A 14,533-nucleotide genomic window follows, 5' to 3' on the forward strand; every position below is an offset into this window, starting at 1 on the left:
TAATTAAAAAATATTTGGCCATTTTCGAAAAATTCCATGTACTATATTTATAGTAATAATAATAATAATAAACAGTATTTATATAGCGCCTATGGATCACTGACCCCTCTAGGTGCTTTACATAGGACCTTAACTAATGGTATATGTGTATAAATGGCAATATTATAGCACAATTATTGAATTTTTAAAAAAGGAAAATGGTGTCATTTTTAGAAAAAATTCCTGTGGTCTCCCGCAGGAAAATTTTCAAAAAATGGCAAAATTTCGACCCTTTTATTTTATGACATAACTAGTTACTATGGCTCAATAAGATGATGTTTAGCACAATGTATGTGCAAAAATGGCAATATTATAGCATCATTTTTAAATTTTAAAAAGTGGAAAATTTGGTCATTTTCGAAAAAATTCATGTGGTCCCCCGCAGGGAAATTTTCGAAAAATGGTGAATTTTCGACCATTTTATTTTTTGACATATAACTAGTTACTATGGCTCTATAAGATGATGTTACCACAATATATGCGCATAAATGGCAATATTATAGCATAATTATTGAATTTTAAAAAGTGAAAAATTTTGCCATTTTTCGACATATTTTTTTTTTCACATAACTATTTACTATGGGTCTATAAGATGATGTTAACACGATATATGTGCAATATTATACCACAATTATTGAATTTTTAAAAAATGGAAAATTGTGTCATTTTTCGAAAAAATCCCTGGAAATTTACGAGATTGCATAGAAGTAAAATGCCACCCAAAAAGGCAGAAGAAATAGTTGCAACTGAAACAGAAAACGTAGGCCAAGATATTCGGCAATATGGCGAACATTCCCGGACACCAGGCATGACGCGGATAAGAATGTGCAAGGTTCAGTCAGCTCGGAAAGCGAAATTGAAGAGAATTCAGCCAGTAATTTTGAAAGGTTTTAGGAGCACACTTACTGCCGTAATGGAAGTACAAATCAAAGCAACCGGATTAATTCACATTTCTATTGAAAAGAGTTGAGACATTAACTGAAGAAAATAAAACACTAAGAGACGATGTGTTCAGGCAGGCCATTTAATTAAAAGTTTTGGAACGTTTTACAAGAAGTAACTTGTTTTACCAGAAAAAAATAACTAACGCCAAAGACGAAATTACCATTTGGAGGTACGTAATTGTTTTAAATGATTTTATTGAACTCACTTCTATCTACAGTAGTGTTAGGTTGGAAAATGAAAGCGCCCTTTTACTGGACAGGTTCAAAGGTATGTTTTTTTTTACTTGGCTCTCAATGATTTGAAAAGATAAGAATACGAGGCATTTTGTTTACGGCGTCGCGATGCTGGGGAGAGCTGGTTATTTTGCATATTGTATTGGTTTTCTTTTCTCTTAAACCAGATGATGCGATTTGCACGCCAGGTTTTTTTTTTCTCCGGACTACAATGATCATTTGTTCCGGACTATCGGGTCGGATCCCGACGATAACTGTTTTTATTATGTTTATAACTAGTTACTATGGCTCTATAAAAAAATGTTAGCACAATATATGTGTATCAATGGCAATATTAAAGCATAATTTTTGGAATTTTAAAAAGTGAAAATTTTGGCGATTTATCGATAAAAAAATCCTTTGGTCCCCCACTTTTATTTTTTGACATAACTAGTTACTATGGCTCTATAAGATGATTTTAGCAAAATATATGTGTATAAATGGCAATATTATAGCATATTTTTTTAATTTTAAAAAGTGAAAATTTTGGCGATTTTTCGGAAAAAAAATCATTTGGTCGCCCACAGGGAAATTTTCAAAAAATTGCCAAATTTCGACCCTTTTATTTTTTGATATAACTAGTTACTATGGCTCTATAAGATGATGTTAGCAAAATATATGTGTATAAATGGCAATATTACAGCATAATTATTTAATTTTAAAAATATATGTGTATAATTGGCAATATTATAGCATAATTTTTCGAATTTTAAAAAGTGGAAATGTTGGCCATTTTTTGAAAAAAAATTCCTTTGGTCCCCCGCATGGAAATTTTTAAAAAATGGCCAAATTTCGACCCTTTTATTTTTTGACATAACTAGTTACTATGGATCTATAAGATGATGTTAGCAAAATATATGTGTATAAATTGCAATATTATAGCATAATTTTTGAATTATAAAAAGTGGAAATTTTGGCAATTTTTCGAAAAAAAAATCCTATGGTCCCCCACAGGGAAATTTAAAAAAAATGGAAAAATTTCGACCCTTTTATTTTTTGACATAACTAGTTACTATGGCTCTATAAGATGATGTTAGCAAAATATATGTGTATAAATTGCAATATTATAGCATAATTTTTGAATTATAAAAAGTGGAAATTTTGGCAATTTTTCAAAAAAAAAATCCTATGGTCCCCCACAGGGAAATTTTTAAAAAATGGAAAAATTTCGACCCTTTTATTTTTTGACTAAAGGCCCATTCACACTAGCACGATAACGATCGACGATAAGAGACAATAATTTGCATTTTTTATACATAAAATAAAAGAAATGTAAAACCTTTTCATTCTAGAACTATAGAATAACCATCTATGCTTCCTTTGATGAAAATTATATTTTCACACGTCCAATCAAATGACGTCATGATTAGTAAGAGCAATAATATCGTGACAATACAACGATTTTATTGTTTTTATGTATCATGACGTCATTTGATTGGAATTTTAAAAATATTATTTTATCAAAGACAGCATAAATGATTATCATATAGTCCTAGAACGAAACCCTTTCTAATTTCTTTTGTTTTATGTTAAAAAAATGCATGCTTATATATTTATCGTCGATCGTTATCGTCCTAGTGTGAATGGGCCTATAACTAGTTACTATGGCTCTATAAGATGATGTTAGCAAAATATATGTGTATAAATGGCAATATTATAGCATAATTATTTAATTTTAAAAAGTGGAAAATTTTGTCATTTTTCGACACTTTTATTTTTTGGCCATAACTAGTTACTATGGCTTTATAAAATGATGTTAGCAAAATATATGTGTATAATTATAGCATAATTTTTCGAATTTTAAAAAGTGGAAATGTTGGCCATTTTTTGAAAAAAAATTCCTTTGGTCCCCCGCATGGAAATTTTTAAAAAATGGCCAAATTTCGACCCTTTTATTTTTTGACATAACTAGTTACTATGGCTCTATAAGATGATGTTAGCAAAATATATGTGTATAAATTGCAATATTATAGCATAATTTTTGAATTATAAAAAGTGGAAATTTTGGCAATTTTTCGAAAAAAAATCCTATGGTCCCCAACAGGGAAATTTTCAAAAAATGGAAAAATTTCGACCCTTTTATTTTTTGACACAACTAGTTACTATGGCTCTATAAGATGATGTTAGCAAAATATATGTGGGGGACCATAGGATTTTTTTTTTGAAAAATTGCCAAAATTTCCACTTTTTATAATTCAAAAATTATGCTATAATATTGCAATTTATACACATATATTTTGCTAACATCATCTTATAGAGCCATAGTAACTAGTTATGTCAAAAAATAAAAGGGTCGAAATTTGGCCATTTTTTAAAAATTTCCATGCGGGGGACCAAAGGAATTTTTTTTTTATACACATACATTTTCATTTTTCGACACTTTTATTTTTTTTGCCATAACTAGACGACTTCTCTGATACTGACAAATATCGGTCTGCCGCCCTCTGTAATATTGATAATAAAGTAACTGTAGATTTAAATATTCGTAATTAATTGCACTGCAAATGAATGAAATTAAAACAAACAAATTACTAATCATGGCTCTATAAAACGATGTTAGCAAAATATATGTGTATAATTGGCAATATTATAGCATATTTTTTCGAATTTTAAAAAGTGAAAATGTTGGCCATTTTTCTAAAAAAAATTCCTTTGGTCCCCCACAGGGAAATTTTTGAAAAATTGCCAAATTTCGACCCTTTTGTTTTTTGACATAACAGTTACTATGGCTCTATAAGATGATGTTAGCAAAATATATGTGTATAAATGGCAATATTAAAGTATAATTTGTTGAATTTTAAAAAGTGGAAATTTTGGCAATTTTTCGAGAAAAATCGTATGGTCCCCCGCAGGGAAATTTTCAAAAAATGGCCAAATTTCGACCCTTTTATTTTTTGACATAACTAGTTACTATGGCTCTATAAGATGATGTTAGCAAAATATATGTGTATACATGGCAATATTATAGCATAAGTATTTAATTTTAAAAAGTGGAAAATTTTGTCATTTTTCGACACTTTCATTTTTTTGCCATAACTAGTTACAATGGCTCTATAAAATGATGTTAGCAAAATATATGTGTATAATTGGCAATATTATAGCATAATTTTTCGAATTTTAAAAAGTGGAAATGTTGGCCATTTTTCGAAAAAAATTTCCTTTGGTCCCCCGCAGGGAAATTTTCAAAAAATGGAAAAATTTCGACCCTTTTATTTTTTGACATAACTAGTTACTATGGCTCTATAAGATGATGTTAGCAAAATATATGTGTATAAATTGCAATATTATAGCATAATTTTTGAATTATAAAAATTGGAAATTTTGGCAATTTTTCGAAAAAAAATCCTATGGTCCCCAACAGGGAAATTTTCAAAAAATGGAAAAATTTCGACCCTTTTATTTTTTGACATAACTAGTTACTATGGCTCTATAAGATGATGTTAGCAAAATATATGTGGGGGACCATAGGATTTTTTTTTTTGAAAAATTGCCAAAATTTCCACTTTTTATAATTCAAAAATTATGCTATAATATTGCAATTTATACACATATATTTTGCTAACATCATCTTATAGAGCCATAGTAACTAGTTATGTCAAAAAATAAAAGGGTCGAAATTTGGCCATTTTTTAAAAATTTCCATGCGGGGGACCAAAGGAATTTTTTTTTTATACACATACATTTTCATTTTTCGACACTTTTATTTTTTTGCCATAACTAGTTACTATGGCTCTATAAAACGATGTTAGCAAAATATATGTGTATAATTGGCAATATTATAGCATATTTTTTCGAATTTTAAAAAGTGAAAATGTTGGCCATTTTTCCAAAAAAAATTCCTTTGGTCCCCCACAGGGAAATTTTTGAAAAATTGCCAAATTTCGACCCTTTTGTTTTTTGACATAACAGTTACTATGGCTCTATAAGATGATGTTAGCAAAATATATGTGTATAAATGGCAATATTAAAGTATAATTTGTTGAATTTTAAAAAGTGGAAATTTTGGCAATTTTTCGAGAAAAATCGTATGGTCCCCCGCAGGGAAATTTTCAAAAAATGGCCAAATTTCGACCCTTTTATTTTTTGACATAACTAGTTACTATGGCTCTATAAGATGATGTTAGCAAAATATATGTGTATACATGGCAATATTATAGCATAAGTATTTAATTTTAAAAAGTGGAAAATTTTGTCATTTTTCGACACTTTCATTTTTTTGCCATAACTAGTTACAATGGCTCTATAAAATGATGTTAGCAAAATATATGTGTATAATTGGCAATATTATAGCATAGTTTTTCGAATTTTAAAAAGTGGAAATGTTGGCCATTTTTCGAAAAAAATTTCCTTTGGTCCCCCGCAGGGAAATTTTCAAAAAATGGAAAAATTTCGACCCTTTTATTTTTTGACATAACTAGTTACTATGGCTCTATAAGATGATGTTAGCAAAATATATGTGTATAAATTGCAATATTATAGCATAATTTTTGAATTATAAAAAGTGGAAATTTTGGCAATTTTTCGAAAAAAAATCCTATGGTCCCCCGCAGGGAAATTTTCAAAAAATGGAAAAATTTTGACACTTTTATTTTTTGACATAACTAGTTACTATGGCTCTATAAGATGATGTTAGCAAAATATATATGTATAAATGGCAATATTATAGCATAATTTTTGAATTATAAAAAGTGGAAATTTTGGCCATTTTTCGAAAAAAAAATCCTATGGTCCCCCGCAGGGAAATTTTCAAAAAATGGAAAAATTTCGACCCTTTTATTTTTTAACATAACTAGTTACTATGGCTCTATAAGATGATGTTAGCAGAATATATGTGTATAAATGGCAATATTATAGCATAATCTTTTAATTATAAAAAGTGGAAATTTTGGCCATTTTTCGAAAAAAAAATCCTATGGTCCCCCGCAGGGAAATTTTCAAAAAATGGAAAAATTTCGACCCTTTTATTTTTTAACATAACTAGTTACTATGGCTCTATAAGATGATGTTAGCAAAATATATGTGTATAAATGGCAATATTATAGCATAATTATTTAATTTTAAAAAGTGGAAAATTTTGTCATTTTTGACACTTTTATTTTTTTGCCATAACTAGTTACTCTGGCTCTATAAAAGGATGTTAGCAAAATATATGTGTATAATTGGCAATATTATAGCATAATTTTTCGAATTTTAAAAAGGTTGAAATGTTGGCCATTTTTCGAAAAAAAATTCCTTTGGTCCCCCACAGGGAAATTTTCAAAAAATTGCCAAATTTCGACCCTTTTATTTTTTGACATAACTAGTTACTATGGCTCTATAAAATGATGTTAGCAAAATATATGTGTATAAATTGCAATATTATAGCATAATTTGTGAATTATAAAAAGTGGAAATTTTGGCAATTTTTCGAAAAAAAATCCTATGGTCCCCAACAGGGAAATTTTTAAAAAATGGAAAAATTTCGACCCTTTTATTTTTTGACATAACTAGTTACTATGGCTCTATAAGATGATGTTAGCAAAATATATGTGAGGGACCATAGGATTTTTTTTTTGAAAAATTGCCAAAATTTCCACTTTTTATAATTCAAAAATTATGCTATAATTTCAACACCCCCCCCCCCGCAGGGAAATTTTCAAAAAATGGAAAAATTTCGACCCTTTTATTTTTTGACATAACTAGTTACTATGGCTCTATAAGATGATGTTAGCAAAATATATGTGTATAAATGGCAATATTATAGCATAATTATTTAATTTTAAAAACTGGAAAATTTTTTTCATTTTTCCAAAAAAAATTCCTTTGGTCCCCCACAGGGAAATTTTTGAAAAATTGCCAAATTTCGACCCTTTTGTTTTTTGACATAACAGTTACTATGGCTCTATAAGATGATGTTAGCAAAATATATGTGTATAAATGGCAATATTAAAGTATAATTTGTTGAATTTTAAAAAGTGGAAATTTTGGCAATTTTTCGAGAAAAATCGTATTGTCCCCCGCAGGGAAATTTTCAAAAAAATGGCCAAATTTCGACCCTTTTATTTTTTGACATAACTAGTTACTATGGCTCTATAAGATGATGTTAGCAAAATATATGTGTATACATGGCAATATTATAGCATAAGTATTTAATTTTAAAAAGTGGAAAATTTTGTCATTTTTCGACACTTTCATTTTTTTGCCATAACTAGTTACAATGGCTCTATAAAATGATGTTAGCAAAATATATGTGTATAATTGGCAATATTATAGCATAATTTTTCGAATTTTAAAAAGTGGAAATTTTGGCAATTTTTCGAAAAAAAATCCTATGGTCCCCCGCAGGGAAATTTTCAAAAAATGGAAAAATTTTGACACTTTTATTTTTTGACATAACTAGTTACTATGGCTCTATAAGATGATGTTAGCAAAATATATATGTATAAATGGCAATATTATAGCATAATTTTTGAATTATAAAAAGTGGAAATTTTGGCCATTTTTCGAAAAAAAAATCCTTTGGTTCCCCGCATGGAAATTTTTAAAAAATTGCAAAATTTCGACCCTTTTATTTTTTTGACATAACTAGTTACTATGGCTCTATAAGATGATGTTAGCAAAATATATGTGTATAAATGGCAATATTATAGCATAATTTTTCGAATTTTAAAAAGTGGAAATGTTGGCCATTTTTCGAAAAAAATTTCCTTTGGTCCCCCGCAGGGAAATTTTCAAAAAATGGAAAAATGTTGACCCTTTTATTTTTTGACATAACTAGTTACTATGGCTCTATAAGATGATGTTAGCAAAATATATGTGTATAAATGGCAATATTATAGCATAATTTTTGAATTATAAAAAGTGGAAATTTTGGCAATTTTTCGAAAAAAAAATCCTATGGTCCCTGTTGAACCCACAAATGTAAAAACGCCCACAAATGTGAAAACAACCACAAATGTGAAAACGCATCACCCACAAATGTGAAAACAACCACAAATGTGAAAACGCATCACCCACAAATGTGAAAACAACCACAAATGTGAAAACGAATCAACCACAAATGTAATAAACAGCGCCCACAAATGTGAAAACGATCATCGCCCACAAATGTGATAACGCCCACAAAATGTAAAAAAAAATGAGAATTTTTCGGCCACAAATGTAAAAAAAAAAATCAGATCAAATTTAATGCTAGACTCAAACAATTTTGATCGAGGTACTACATTATATCATGATTGTATTGAGTTGTTTCAATAATTGTTTGTTCACGATACGTCTGTTAGGGTCGTGTTTAACGCGTTGGATTATTATAATTTGCTGCTCATGCGCGCGATATTTGCACGTTAACTCGTTTGTTTAATGAACGTAATAGTTCAAGACGATATTTGTTATTTGCTGCGCGCGTGCACGATACTTCAAGGTCAAGGCCATGTTATATCATTGTTGCTTCTACTGTGTGGTTGTTGGCTTACTATTATGTACGTATAGTTATAAGTCGATGTTCGATGTTTTTTTGAGCGTGCACACGATACAACAAGATCAAGGTTAAATTGCTACTTGTATGTAGTGTGTGGTTATTAACTCGTTGGCTTTACTGTTATGTACGTATAGTTCAAGTCGATGTTCGATTCGATGTTTTTGTGCGCGTACACGATACCACAAGATCAAGGTCATATATACTATTGCTACTTAATTCTATTTCTTTAAATTGTCGAATATACGTTTGATAGTAAATCAGTTAAATTTTAATGCATTCAATAGGTAATATTATTCTCCGTATATCTTTATAATTAGACGCTAAAAATAGATATACAAATTAAACAATAAGCATCAGATTAAACCACGAATGTAAATAGTAGTATAGTAGGAAGTTTTGTCCATTAGTATAATTGTTATAGATTTCATAGTATGTTTTATAGAATACATGTTCGTGACAAGTTTGATACTATCGTATCGTATATTATGTTTGGTTGGATATTGGTGTTACGGTATTATTCTATGTTACAATTTGTTTATCGCTCTAAAATAAAGAAATTCTTTTATTAGTTGTTCTTGCTCTAGCTCTTGTATTATTATCTTGTGGTTATAGTTTTGTAAAAAAATTGAACATTAGGAACTACTGCAATAACTGAACGACGAGTATAGCATTGATCTTGTAGTATCGTGTACACCGAGCATCGACTTGGAGCTATAATACGTACATAATACTAATATAGTAAGCCCAACTGCACTTCAAGCAGCAATGATATATGACCTTGTAGTATCGTGCACGCGCACAAAAAAAAATCGAATCGACCATCGACTTGGAACTATACGTACATAACAATAAGCCAACGAGTTAACAACCACAAGTAGCAATAGTATATATGACCTTGACCTTGTGGTATCGTGTACGCGCACAAAAACATCGAATCGAACATCGACTTGAACTATACGTACATAACAGTAAGCCAACGAGTTAATAACCACACACTACATACAAGTAGCAATTGAACCTTGACCTTGTTGTATCGTGTGCGCGCAAAAAAAAAATATCGAACATCGACTTATAACTATACGTACATAATAGTAAGCCAACAACGACACAGTAGAAGCAACAATGATATAACATGGCCTTGACCTTGAAGTATCGTGCACGCGCGCAGCAAATAACAAATATCGTCTTGAACTATTACGTTCATTAAACAAACGAGTTAACGTGCAAATATCGTGCGCACGAGCAGCAAATGATAATAATCCAACGCGTTAACCACGACCCTAACAGACGTATCGTGAACAAACAACTCAATACAATCATGATATAATGTTTGTCTGAATCTAGCATTAAATTTGATCTGAATTTTTTTACATTTGTGGGCGAAAAAGTCTCTCTTGTTTTTACATTTGTGGGCGTTATCACATTTGTGGGCGATGATCGTTTTCACATTTGTGGGCGCTGTTTTCACATTTGTGGTTGATGCGTTTTCACATTTGTGGTTGTTTTCACATTTGTAGGTGATGCGTTTTCACATTTGTGGTTGTTTTCACATTTGTGGGTGATGCGTTTTCACATTTGTGGTTGTTTTCACATTTGTTGGCGTTTTCACATTTCAGGGAAATTTTCAAAAAATGGAAAAATTTCGACCCTTTTATTTTTTAACATAACTAGTTACTATGGCTCTATAAGATGATGTTAGCAAAATATATGTGTATAAATGGCAATATTATAGCATAATTATTTAATTTTAAAAAGTGGAAAATTTTTTTCATTTTTTCGACACTTTTATTTTTTTGCCATAACTAGTTACTACGGCTCTATAAAATGATGTTAGCAAAATATATGTGTATAATTGGCAATATTATAGCATAATTTTTCGAATTTTAAAAAGTGGAAATGTTGGCCATTTTTCGAAAAAAATTTCCTTTGGTCCCATGCAGGGAAATTTTCAAAAAATGTAAAAATTTCGACCCTTTTATTTTTTGACATAACTAGTTACTATGGCTCTATAAGATGATGTTAGCAAAATATATGTGTATAAATGGCAATATTATAGCATAATTATTTAATTTTAAAAAGCGGAAAATTTTGTCATTTTTCGACACTTTTATTTTTTTGTCATAACTAGTTACTATGGCTCTATAAAATGATGTTAGCAAAATATATATGTATAATTGGCAATATTATAGCATAATTTTTCGAATTTTAAAAAGTGGAAATGTTGGCCATTTTTCGAAAAAAATTTCCTTTGGTCCCCCGCAGGGAAATTTTCAAAAAATGGAAAAATTTTGACCCTTTTATTTTTTGACATAACTAGTTACTATGGCTCTATAAGATGATGTTAGCAAAATATATATGTATAAATGGCAATATTATAGCATAATTTTTGAATTATAAAAAGTGAAAATTTTGGCCATTTTTCGAAAAAAAAATCCTATGGTCCCCCGCAGGGAAATTTTCAAAAAATGGAAAAATTTCGACCCTTTTATTTTTTGACCTAACTAGTTACTATGGCTCTATAAGATGATGTTAGCAAAATATATATGTATAAATGGCAATATTATAGCATAATTTTTGAATTATAAAAAGTGGAAATTTTGGCCATTTTTCGAAAAAAAAATCCTATGGTCCCCCGCAGGGAAATTTTCAAAAATGGAAAAATTTCGACCCTTTTATTTTTTGACATAACTAGTTACTATGGCTCTATAAGATGATGTTAGCAAAATATATGTGTATAAATGGCAATATTATAGCATAATTATTTAATTTTAAAAGGTGGAAAATTTTTTTTCATTTTTCGACACTTTTATTTTATTGCCATAACTAGTTACTATGGCTCTATAAGATGATGTTAGCAAAATATATGTGTATAAATTGCAATATTATAGCATAATTTTTGAATTATAAAAAGTGGAAATTTTGGCAATTTTTCGAAAAAAAATCCTATGGTCCCCCGCAGGGAAATTTTCAAAAAATGGAAAAATTTTGACCCTTTTATTTTTTGACATAACTAGTTACTATGGCTCTATAAGATGATGTTAGCAAAATATATATGTATAAATGGCAATATTATAGCATAATTTTTGAATTATAAAAAGTGGAAATTTTGGCAATTTTTCGAAAAAAAATCCTATGGTCCCCCGCAGGGAAATTTTCAAAAAATGGAAAAATTTTGACCCTTTTATTTTTTGACATAACTAGTTACTATGGCTCTATAAGAATATGATGTTAGCAAAATATATATGTATAAATGGCAATATTATAGCATAATTTTTGAATTATAAAAAGTGGAAATTTTGGCCATTTTTCGAAAAAAAAATCCTATGGTCCCCCGCAGGGAAATTTTCAAAAATGGAAAAATGTTGACCCTTTTATTTTTTGACATAACTAGTTACTATGGCTCTATAAGATGATGTTAGCAAAATATATGTGTATAAATGGCAATATTATAGCATAATTATTTAATTTTAAAAGGTGGAAAATTTTTTTTCATTTTTCGACACTTTTATTTTATTGCCATAACTAGTTACTATGGCTCTATAAAATGATGTTAGCAAAATATATGTGTATAAATCGCAATATTATAGCATAATTTTTGAATTATAAAAAGTGGAAATTTTGGCAATTTTTTGGAAAAAAAATCCTATGGTCCCCCACAGGGAAATTTTCAAAAAATGGAAAAATTTTGACCCTTTTATTTTTTGACATAACTAGTTACTATGGCTCTATAAGATGATAGCAAAATATATGTGTATAAATGGCAATATTATAGCATAATTTTTGAATTATAAAAAGTGGAAATTTTGGCCATTTTTCGAAAAAAAAATCCTATGGTCCCCCGCAGGAAAATTTTCAAAAAAATGGAAAAATTTCGACCCTTTTATTTTTTAACATAACTAGTTACTATGGCTCTATAAGATGATGTTAGCAGAATATATGTGTATAAATGGCAATATTATAGCATAATTTTTGAATTATAAAAAGTGGAAATTTTGGCAATTTTTCAGAAAAAAAATCCTATGGTCCCCCGCAGGGAAATTTTCAAAAAATGGAAAAATTTTGACCCTTTTATTTTTTGACATAACTAGTTACTATGGCTCTATAAGATGATGTTAGCAAAATATATGTGTATAAATGGCAATATTATAGCATAATTATTTAATTTTAAAAGGTGGAAAATTTTTTTTCATTTTTCGACACTTTTATTTTATTGCCATAACTAGTTACTATGGCTCTATAAGATGATGTTAGCAAAATATATGTGTATAAATTGCAATATTATAGCATAATTTTTGAATTATAAAAAGTGGAAATTTTGGCAATTTTTCGAAAAAAAATCCTATGGTCCCCCGCAGGGAAATTTTCAAAAAATGGAAAAATTTTGACCCTTTTATTTTTTGACATAACTAGTTACTATGGCTCTATAAGATGATGTTAGCAAAATATATATGTATAAATGGCAATATTATAGCATAATTTTTGAATTATAAAAAGTGGAAATTTTGGCAATTTTTCGAAAAAAAATCCTATGGTCCCCCGCAGGGAAATTTTCAAAAAATGGAAAAATTTTGACCCTTTTATTTTTTGACATAACTAGTTACTACGGCTCTATAAGAATATGATGTTAGCAAAATATATATGTATAAATGGCAATATTATAGCATAATTTTTGAATTATAAAAAGTGGAAATTTTGGCCATTTTTCGAAAAAAAAATCCTATGGTCTGTTGAACCCACAAATGTGAAAACGCCCACAAATGTGAAAACAACCACAAATGTGAAAACGTATCACCCACAAATGTGAAAACAACCACAAATGTGAAAACGCATCACCCACAAATGTGAAAACAACCACACTTGTAAAAACGCATCACCCACAAATGTGAAAACAGCGCCCACAAATGTGAAAAAAAGAGAGATCTTGTCGCCCACAAATGTAAAAAAGAATCCAAATCAAATTTAGTGCTAGACCCAAACAATTTTGATCGAGTTAATGTTAATGTATATACATTGTATTGAGTTGTTTCAATAATTGTGTGTTCACGATACATCTGTTAGGGTCGTCGTTAACGCGTTGGATTATTACAATTTACTGCTCGTGCGCGCGATATTTGCATGTTAACTCGTTGGTGGTTTAATGTACGTATAGTTCAAGACGATATTTGCTGCGCGCTGCAGGATACTTCCTTCCAGATCAAGGCCATGTTATATCATTGTTGCTTGTAGTTGTGTAGTTGTTAACTGGTTGACTTACTATTATGTACGTATAGTTCCAAGTCGATGCAAAAAACATCGAACATGGTAATATTCCAACCCGTTAATGACGACCCTAACAGACGTATCGTGAACACACAATTATTGAAACAACTCAATACACATGATATAATGTATTAACTTGATCAAACTTGTTTGAGTCTAGCACTAAATTTGATTTGATTTTTTTTTTACATTTGTGGGCGATGGTCGTTTTCACATTGGTGGGCGCTGTTTTATTACATTTGTGGGTGATGCGTTTTCACATTTGTGGTTGTTTTCACATTTGTGGGTGATGCGTTTTCACATTTGTGGTTGTTTTTACATTTGTGGGCGTTTTCACATTTGTGGGTTCAACATGGTCCCCCGCAGGGAAATTTTCAAAAATGGAAAAATTTTGACCCTTTTATTTTTTGACATAACTAGTTACTATGGCTCTATAAGGTGATGTTAGCAAAATATATGTGTATAAATGGCAATATTATAGCATAATTATTTAATTTTAAAAGGTGGAAATTTTTTTTTCATTTTTCGACACTTTTATTTTATTGCCATAACTAGTTACTAT

The sequence above is a fragment of the Antedon mediterranea genome, chromosome 8 (assembly GCF_964355755.1).
Source record: "Antedon mediterranea chromosome 8, ecAntMedi1.1, whole genome shotgun sequence".
In the NCBI taxonomy this organism is placed as follows: Eukaryota; Metazoa; Echinodermata; class Crinoidea; order Comatulida; family Antedonidae; genus Antedon; species Antedon mediterranea.